The sequence below is a fragment of the Rhinopithecus roxellana genome, chromosome 6 (assembly GCF_007565055.1).
Source record: "Rhinopithecus roxellana isolate Shanxi Qingling chromosome 6, ASM756505v1, whole genome shotgun sequence".
NCBI classification, from domain to species: Eukaryota; Metazoa; Chordata; class Mammalia; order Primates; family Cercopithecidae; genus Rhinopithecus; species Rhinopithecus roxellana.
The window spans coordinates 116430176-116441357 of NC_044554.1; positions in this window are offsets into that span (position 1 = coordinate 116430176).

The window sequence follows — 11182 nt, forward strand, 5'->3', positions numbered from 1 at the left end:
AGAAAAGAAAATGGTCAATATACAATGGGCCCACTTTCAGCAGCGAACTCCCCAGAATCAGAGAGTGCAGCCTGAATATGAGTTCAACCATTTGCCACAGATCCTCTCCCTGGCTTACTGCAGAAAGAGTGGGAGATAAATATCCATGCCAAGCTTCAAAGTGAAGAGAGAAAAAACTGGAACATAAATTCAACACCCCAACCTTTCCAGCTACATCTAGGGAGTCTGGATTCTAACTTACTTTTCTCAGAGTACTGACAGGATATGACATATCCTAAGCTCCAGGGGCCACCAGAAACAGAAATAGCAGTCTGGACAAACACATAGATTTGAGAGGTAACTTAATATCTCTGGCTAGATGGACTGGTGAGGTACTTCTACAAGAGCCAATTTGACAAGACTTGGAGAGATAGTTGTTTTATCTCATGTACAGATACCAACACAGAGGGTCAAAAAAAAAAAAAAAAAAGTAAAGATGAATATATCCTAAATAAAAGAACAAGATACATCTGAAACTGACCCAAGTGAAGTGGAGCTATGTGATTTACCCACAGAGAGAATTCAAAATAATAGTCATAAAGATGCTCATTAATGACAGGAGAACAATGCAAGAACAAACTGAGAATTTCAACAAACAGATAGAAAATATTAAAAATTACCAAACAGGGGTCCTGGAGCAAGATGGCTGAATAGAAACAGCTCCAGCCTCTAGCTCCCAGCACAAGCGACACAGAAGATGGGTGATTTCTGCATTTTCAACTGAGGTACAGGGTTCATCTCACTGGGGAGTGCCGGATAATTGGTGCTGGTCAGCTGGTGTGGCCCAATCAGCAAGAGCTGAAGCAGGGTGAGGCATCGCCTCACCTGGGAAGTGTGAGGGGGAAGGGAATCCCTTTTCCAAGCCAAGGGAATCTGAGACACACAACACCTGGAAAATCTGGTAACTCCCATCCTAATACTGTGCTTTACCAAGGCTCTTAGTAAAGAGCACACCAGGAGATTATATCCCACACCTGGCTGGGAGGGTCCCACACCCATGAAGCCTCCCTCACTGCTAGCAGGGCAGTCTGAGATCTAACTGCAAGGCAGCAGCTAGGCTGGGGGAGGGGGGCCCCCCGCCATTGCTGAGGCTTAAGTAAACAAAGCCACAGGGAAGCTCGAACTGGGTGGAGCCCACAGCAGTTCAAGGAGGCCTGCCTGTCTCTGTAGACTTCACCTCTGGGGACTGGGCTAAGGTAAACAAAAAGCAGCAGAAACCTCTGCAGATGTAAAAGACACTGTCTGACAGCTTTGAAGAGAGCAGTGGATCTCCCAACATGGAGGCTGAGATCTGAGAACAGACAGACTGCCTGCTCAAGTGGGTCCCTGACCCCTGAGTAGCTTAACTGGGAGACATCCCCCACTAGCTGCAGACCGACACCCCCACCTCACACGGCAGGGTACATCCCTGAGACAAAGCTTCCAGAGCAAGAATCAGACAGGAACCCTCGCTGTTCAGCAATATTCAATCTTCTGCAGCCTCCACAGCTGATACCCAGGCAAACAGGGTCTGGAGTGGACCTCAACCAATCTCCAACAGACCTACAGTTGACGGTCCTGACTGTTAGAAAGAAAATTAACAAACAGTAAGGACGCCCACACCAAAACCCCATCAGTACGTCACCAGTATCAAAGACCAAAGGCAGATAAAACCACAAAGATGGGGAAAAAGCAGGGCAGAAAAGCTGGAAATTCAAAAAATAAGAGCACATCTCCTCCTCCAAAGGAACGCAGCTCATCACCAGCAACGGATCGAAGCTGGTCAGAGAATGACTTTGACGAGATGAGAGAAGAAGGCTTCAGTCCATCAAACTTCTCAGAGCTAAAGGAGGAATTACGTACTCAGCGCAAAGAAACTAAAAATCTTGAAAAAAGAGTGGAAGAATTGATAGCTAGACTAATTAATGCAGAGAAGGTCATAAACGAAATGACAGAGATGAAAACCATGACATGAGAAATACGTGACAAATGCACAAGCTTCAGTAACCGACTCGATCAACTGGAAGAAAGAGTATCAGCGATTGAGGATCAAATTAATGAAATGAAGCGAGAAGAGAAACCAAAAGAAAAAAGAAGAAAAAGAAATGAACAAAGCCTACAAGAAGTATGGGATTATGTAAAAAGACCAAATCTACGTCTGATTGGGGTGCCTGAAAGTGAGGGGGAAAATGGAACCAAGTTGGAAAACGCTCTTCAGGATATCATCCAGGAGAACTTCCCCAACCTAGTAGGGCAGGCCAACATTCAAATTCAGGAAATACAGAGAACACCACAAAGATACTCCTCGAGAAGAGCAACTCCAAGACACATAATTGCCAGATTCACCAGGAATTGAACTCAACTCTGCACCAAGCAGACCTAATAGACATCTACAGAACTCTCCACCCCAGATCAACAGAATATACATTCTTCTCAGCACCACATCGTACTTATTCCAAAATTGACCACAGAGTTGGAAGTAAAGCATTCCTCAGCAAATGTACAAGAACAGAAATTATAACAAACTGTCTCTCAGACCACAGTGCCATCAAACTAGAACTCAGGACTAAGACTCAATCAAAACCGCTCAACTACATGGAAACTGAACAACCCGCTCCTGAATGACTACTGAGTACATAACGAAATGAAGGCAGAAATAAAGATATTCTTTGAAACCAATGAGAACAAAGATACAACATATCAGAATCTCTGGGACACATTTAAAGCAGTGCGTGGAGGGAAATTTATAGCACTAAATGCCCACAAGAGAAAGCTGGAAAGATCCAAAATTGACATCCTAACGTCACAATTAAAAGAACTAGAGAAGCAAGAGCAAACACATTCAAAAGCTAGCAGAAGGCAAGAAATAACTAAGATCAGAGCAGAACTGAAGGAGATAGAAACACAAAAAACCCTCCAAAAAATCAATGAATCCAGGAGCTGGTTTTTTGAAAAGATCAACAAAATTGATAGACCGCTAGCAAGACTTATAAAGAAGAAAAGAGAGAAGAATCAAATAGATGCAGTAAAAAATGATAAAGAGGATATCACCACCAACCCCACAGAAATACAAACTAGCATCAGAGAATACTATAAACACCTGTATGCAAATAAACTAGAAAACCTAGAAGAAATGGATAATTTCCTGGACACTTACACTCTCCCAAGACTAAACCAGGAAGAAACTGAATCCCTGAATAGACCAATAGCAGGCTCTGAAATTGAGGCAATAATTAATAGCCTACCCACCAAAAAAAGTCCAGGACCAGGCGGATTCACAGCCGAATTCTACCAGAGGTACAAGGAGGAGTTGGTACTATTCCTTCCGAAAATATTCCAATCAATAGAAAAAGAGGGAATCCTCCCTAACTCATTTTATGAGGTCAACATCATCCTGATACCAAAGCCTGGCAGAGACACAACAAGAAAAGAGAATTTTAGACCAATATCCCTGATGAACATCGATGCAAAAATCCTCAATAAAATACTGGCAAACCAAATACAGCAGCACATCAAAAAGCTTATCCATCATGATCAAGTGGGCTTCATCCCTGGGATGCAAGGCTGGTTCAACATACTCAAATCAATAAAGGTAATCCAGCATATAAACAGAACCAAAGACAAGAACCACATGATTATCTCAATAGATGCAGAAAAGGCTTTTGACAAAATTCAACAGCCCTTCATGCTAAAAACTCTCAATAAATTTGGTATTGATGGAACATATCTCAAAATAATAAGAGCTATTTATGACAAACCCACAGCCAATATCATACTGAATGGGCAAAAACTGGAAGCATTCCCTTTGAAAACTGGCACAAGACAGGGATGCCCTCTCTCACCACTCCTATTCAACATAGTGTTGGAAGTTCTGGCTAGGGCAATCAGGCAAGAGAAAGAAATCAAGGGTATCCAGTTAGGAAAAGAAGAAGTCAAATTGTCCCTGTTTGCAGATGACACGATCGGATATTTAGAAAACCCCATCATCTCAGCCCAAAATCTCCTTAAGCTGATAAGCAACTTCAACAAAGTCTCAGGATACAAAATCAATGTGCAAAAATCACAAGCATTCTTATACACCAATAACAGACAAACAGAGAGCCAAATCATGAATACACGTCCATTCACAATTGCTTCAAAGAGAATAAAATACCTAGGAATCCAACTTACAAGGGATGTAAAGGACCTCTTCAAGGAGAACTACAAACCACTGCTCAGTGAAATCAAAGAGGACACAAACAAATGGAAGAACATACCATGCTCATGGATAGGAAGAATCAATATTGTGAAAATGGCCATACTGCCTAAGGTAATTTATAGATTCAATGCCATCCCCATCAAGCTACCAATGACTTTCTTCACAGAATTGAAAAAAACTGCTTTAAAGTTCACATGGAACCAAAAAAGAACGCTTATTGCCAACACAATCCTAAGTCAAAAGAAAAAAGCTGGAGGCGTCACACTACCTGACTTCAAACTATCCTACAAGGCTACAGTAACCAAAACAGCATGGTACTGGTACCAAAACAGAGATATAGACCAATGGAACAGAACAGAGTCCTCAGAAATAATACCACACATCTACAGCCATCTGATCTTTGACAAACCTGACAAAAACAAGAAATGGGAAAAGAATTCCCTATTTAATAAATGGTGCTGGGAAAATTGGCTAGCCATAAGTAGAAAGCTGAAACTGGATCCTTTCCTTACTCCTTATACAAAAATTAATTCAAGATGGATTAGAGACTTAAATGTCAGACCTAATACCATAAAAACCCTAGAAGAAAACCTAGGTAATACCATTCAGGACATAGGCATGGGCAAGGACTTCATGTCTAAAACACCAAAAGCAATGGCAACAAAAACCAAAATTGACAAATGGGATCTAATTAAACTAAAGAGCTTCTGCACAGCAAAAGAAACTACCATCAGAGTGAACAGGCAACATACAGAATGGGAGAAAATTTTTGCAATCTACTCATCTGACAAAGGGCTAATATCCAGAACCTACAAAGAACTCAAACAAATTTACAAGAAAAAAACAAACAACCCCATCAAAAAGTGGGCAAAGGATATGAACAGACATTTCTCAAAAGAGGACATGCATGCAGCCAACAGACACATGAAAAAATGCTTGTCATCACTGGCCATCAGAGAAACACAATTCAAAACCACAATGAGATACCATCTCACGCCAGTTAGAATGGCAGTCATTAAAAAGTCAGGAAACAACAGGTGCTGGAGAGGATGTGGAGAAATAGGAACACTTTTACACTGTTGGTGGGATTATAAACTAGTTCAACCATTGTGGAAAACAGTATGGCAATTGCTCAAGGATCTGGAACTAGAAATACTGTATGACCCAGCCATCCCATTACTGGGTATATACCCAAAGGATTATAAATCATGCTGCTATAAAGACACATGCACACATATGTTTATTGCGGCACTATTCACGATAGTAAAGACTTGGAATCAACCCAAATGTCCATCAGTGACAGACTGGATTAAGAAAATGTGGTACATATACACCATGGAATACTATGCAGCCATAAAAAAGGATGAGTTTATGTTCTTTGTAGGGACATGGATGCAGCTGGAAACCATCATTCTTAGCAAACTATCGCAAGAACAGAAAACCAAACACCGCATGTTCTCACTCATAGGTGGGAATTGAACGATGAGATCACTTGGACTCCGGAAGGGGAACATCACACACTGGGGCCTGTTATGCGGAGGGGGGAGCGGGGAGGGATGGCATTGGGAGTCATACCTGAAGTAAATGACGAGTTGATGGGTGCAACACACCAACATGGCACAAGCATACATATGTAACAAACCTGCACGTTGTGCACGTGTACCCTAGAACTTAAAGTATAATAATAATAAAAAAAATTACCAAACAGAAATCAGAAGAGCTGAGGAATACTACTGCTGAACTGAAAAAATTCAATAGAGGGATTTCATAGCAAAATAGATCAAGCAGAAGAAAGGATCAGTGAGAACTTGCACAATCTGAGGTGCAAAAAGAAAGAAAAAAAAATTTAAAAGAGTGAGGATAGGTTAAGAGACTATGGGGACACCATCAAGTGTAAGAACTTGCAGATTAATGGTGTACCCAAAGTAGAAGACACAGAGAAAGGGAAAGAAAACATATTCAAAGAAATAATGGAAGAAAACTTCCCAAGCCTGGGAAAACAAATAGAAATATAGATCCAGTAAGTCCAAAGGATACCAAATAAACTAATCCAAAGAAACCCACACTGAGACACATCATAATCAAAAGTTGAACACAATATATTTTAAAATAACTTTAAACGTATAATTGGATTATTTGTGACTAAAAGGGTAAATGCTTGAGGGGGTGGATACCCCATTCTCCATGATGTGCTTATTTTACATTTCATGCCTGTATCAAAACATCTCATATACCCCATAAATATATATATCTACTATGTACTCACAAAAATTAAAAATAAAATAAAAGTTAAAGACAAAAACAGAGTGCTGAAAGCAGCAAAGGGAAAGTGATTTGTTACATACAAGGGAACCTCCCCCAGATTATCAGGGGATTTTTTTTTAGCACAAATCTTGCAGACCAGAAGGGAGTAGAATGATATTCAAAATGCTGGAAAAAAATTTCAAAAATACACTACTCAGCAATCTTATCTTTCAAAAATGACAGGGTGATAAAGACTTTCTAAGACAAACAAAAGCTAAGAGTTTCTCACAATTAGAACTGCCTTACAAGAAATGCTAATAGGAGTTCTCCCAGGTGAAGGAAGAGGATGTTAATTAGTAACATGAAAAAAATATGAAAGTATAAAACTCATTGGTAAAGATAAGTCCATTGTAAAATTCAAAACCCTCTAAAACTGTAATAATGGTGGGTAAACAATTATATCTCTAGTATAAACATTAAAAGGCAAAACTATTAAAAATAAAGCCACAATAATTTGTTAAAGATAAAAACTATTTTTAAAAATACAATTTATGATATCACAAGCATAAAAGTTGGCAGAAGGCGAAGTAAAAGTGTATACAATCAAATTTATATTTTATCAGCTTAAAATATGCCATTATAAGATGTTTTATAAAATCCGTAGGGTAACCACAAAGCAAAAGTCTCTAATAGATACACAAAGCCAAAAGAAAGGATGCAAAGCATACCATTATAAAAGTCCTCAAATCACAAGGGAATAAAGTAATAGATGATGAAAGGAACAAAGAACCTACAAAACAATGAACAAAATGGCACTAGTAAGTTGTTATCTATCAGTAATTACTTTGAATGGAAATAGATTAAATTCTCCAATAAAAAGGCATAGAGTGGCTGAATGGATTAAAAAAATAAGACCCAAGTATATGCTGCCCACAAGAAACTCACTTCACCTTAAAAGAATATTCATAAATTGAAAATGAAGGAATGGAAAAAGATATTCCAAATAAATGGAAACAAAAAGAGAGCAGTGATAGCTATACTTATTTCAGACAAAATGAACTTTAGGTTAAAAATTGGAAAAAGAGCAAAGAAGGTCATTATATAGTGATGAAGGTGTAAATTCATCAAGAGGATATAACAATTATATATGCACCCAACATCAGAGCACCTAAAAAAATATATATGTATACATATATAAAGCAAACATTAAGAGATCTAAAGGGAAATATAGATTGCAACACAATAATAGTAGGAGATGTCAATACCACACTTTCAACATCAAACAGGTAATCCAAAAAGAAAATCAGTAAGGAAACACTGGACTTGAACTACATTTTAGACCAAATGGACTGAAAAGACATATACAAAACACTTCATCCAACCACAACAGAATATACATTCTTACCAAGTGTGCATGGAACACTGATCTTATGGGTCATATTCTAGGCTAGATCATATATTAGGCCAAAAAATGTGTCTTGACAAAAGATACTTCAAGTATCTTTTCTGACTAAAATAGTATGAAACTAACAATCAATAATAGGAAGAATAACAGAAATGTAACAAATAAGTGGAAATTAAACAATATGCTCCTGAACAACTACTGGGTCAAAGAAGCAATTAAAAGAGAAATTTAAAAATACCTTGAGGCCCAACACAGTGGCTCATGCCTGTAATCCTAGCACTTTGGGAGGCCGAGGCAGGCGGATAGCTTGAGCTCAGGAGTTCGAGACCAGCCTGGGCAACGTGGTGAAACCCCATGTCTACAAAAAATACAAAAACAGCTGGGTGTGGTGGTGTGCATCTGTGGTCCCAGCTACTTGGGAGGCTGAGGTGGGAGGATTGCTTGAGCCCAGGGAGTGGGGTTGTAGTGAGCTGAGACTGCGCCACTGCACTCCAGCCTGGATGACAGAGTGAGACTCCATCTCAAAAATAATGATAATAAAGAAATAAAAGTATATCTTGAGACAGACAAAAATGGAAACACAATATACCAAAACTTAAGGGATGCAGCAAAAGCAGTTCTAAGAGGGAAGTTTGTAACAATGAATACCTACATCAAAAAAGAAAAAAGATCTCAAATAAATAACCATGTTACACGTCAAGGAACTTAAAAACAAAACAAAACAAAACAAAAACCCTAAGCCCAAAGTTAGCAGAAGGAAGAAAATAACAAACATCGAGAAGAAATGAATGAAATAGAGACTAGAAAAACAGTAGAAAAAATTTAGGAAAGCTAAACAAAATTGACAAACCCTTACTTAGGCTAAGAAAAAATAGATAAGACTCAAATAAATAAAATCAGAAATAGAAGAGGAAATCTTAAAACTGATAACACAGAATACAATGGATCTTAAGAGGCTACTATGAACAATTAGACATGAACAAATTGAACAATCTAGAAGAAATGAATAAATTCCTAGAAACATATAACCTCCCAAGACTGTATCACAAAGAAATTTGAAATCCAAACAGACCAATAATGAGTAAAGAGATTGAATCAGTAATTTAAAATCTATCATCAAAGAAAAGTCCAGAACCAGATGGTTTCACAACTGAATTCTACCAAACATTTAAGGAATTAAGTTTCAGTTATTTCTCAAACTCTTGCAAGAAAACAGAACAGGAGGGAATATTTTCAAACCCCGTACTATAAAGCCAGCATTATCCTGATACTAAAGCTGGAGAAGGACATTACAAAAAAAGAAAACTACAGGCCAATATCACTGATGAACTTAGATGCAAAAATACTCAACAAAATACTAGCAAACCATATTTCACAATATATTAAAAAGATACTTTACTATGATCAAGTAGAATTTATCCCTCGAATGCAAGAATGATTTAAAGTAGGCAAATCAATAAATGTGATTCACTATATTAACAGAATCAAGGACAAAAACCATATGATCATCTCAACATATGCTGGAAAAAAAATTAGAGAATTAAAAAATATTCCTCAACACAATAAAGGCCATAAATGACAAACTCACAGCTAACATCATACTCAACAGTGAAAAAGTAAAAGGCTTTTTCTTTGTGATAAGGAAAAACACAAAGATGGCCACTCTCAACACTTCTGTTCTACATAGTACTGGAAAATGCTAGTCAGAGCAATTATGAAAAAGAAAGAAAAGGCATCTCAACAGGAAAGGATGAAGTGAAAGTATCTCCATTTGCAGATGAAATGATCTTACATATAGAAAATCCTAAAAACTCCACCAAAAAAACTGTTAGAACTGATAAATGAATTAAGTGAAGTTGCAGGATACAAAATCAACTTACAAAAATCAGTAGTGTTTCTATATACTAATAATGAACTATCTAAAAAAGAAATTAAGAAAATAATTCCATTTACAATAGCATGAAAAATGTGAAATACTTAGGAGTAAATTTAGACAAGGAAGTGAAGGATGTTCATAGTGAAAACTATAGAACATTGAAGAAAAAAATTGAGGATGGCACAAATAAATGGAAAGATATTCTGTGTTCATGGATTGTAAAAGTATTGTCAAAATATTCATACTACCCAACGCGATTTACAGATTTGATCAATCCTCACTAAAATTCCCATGTCATTCTTCACAGAAATAGAAAAAAAAAAAATTCTAAAATTTGTATGAAACCACAAAAGACTATCCAAAGAAATCTTGACCAAAAAGAACAAAGTTGGAGTAATCACTCTACATGATTTCAAAATATAGCACAAAACTGTAGTAATCAAAATGGCATGGTACTGGCATAAAAACAGGCACATCAGCCAACAGATTAGTATAGAGAGACTATTTACAGAAATGAAATCACACACCTCCAGTCTTTTACTTTTCAACAAAAGTGCCAAGAACACACCATGAGGAAAGGACAGTCTCTTCAACAAATGGTGTAGGGAAACCTGGATATCCACATGCAGAAAAATGAAATTAGGCTCTTATCTCACCTCTTATACAAAAATCAACTCAAAATAGATTTTTTAAAAAACATAAATTTAAGACCTGAAACTGTAAAACTACTAGAAGAAAGCATGGAGGGAAAGTTCCTTGACATTGGTCTGAGCAGTGATTTCTTGGATATAATCCCAAAAATATAGGCAATGAAAGTAAAAATAGACAAATTGTATTCATCAAATTAAAAGCTTCTGCACAACAAAGGTAACAATTAATACAGTGAAGAGAAAAATCACAGATTAGAAGCAAATATTTGCAAATTATTCATTGAATAGGGGTTAACATCCAAAATATGCAAGCAATTCAAACTACTCAAGAAGAAAACAACCCTATTAAAGTAATGGACAAAGGCCTTGAATAGACATTTCTCAAAAGAAGACATACAAATGGCCAATATACTCAATATCTCAAATTATAAGAGAAATGCAAATTAAAATCACAATGAAATATCACCTCACCACTGGTGGCCTGGCTATTAGCAAAAAGATGAAAGAGAAGTGTTGGTGAGGATGTGGAGAAAAGGAGAACTTTGGTAGTACTGTAAGTTAGTATAGCTATTTTGGAAAACAGTATGGAAGTGAAAATTAGAATTACCATATAATCCAGCAGTCCCACACAGGGTATATGCCCAAAGGAAATGAAATCAGTATGTCAAAGAGATATTTGCACTTCCATGTTTATTGCAGCAGTATTCACAATAGCCGCAATATGTAAACAACCTAAGTGCCCATCAATGGGTAAATGGATTTTTTAAATGTGATACATATGCACACACACA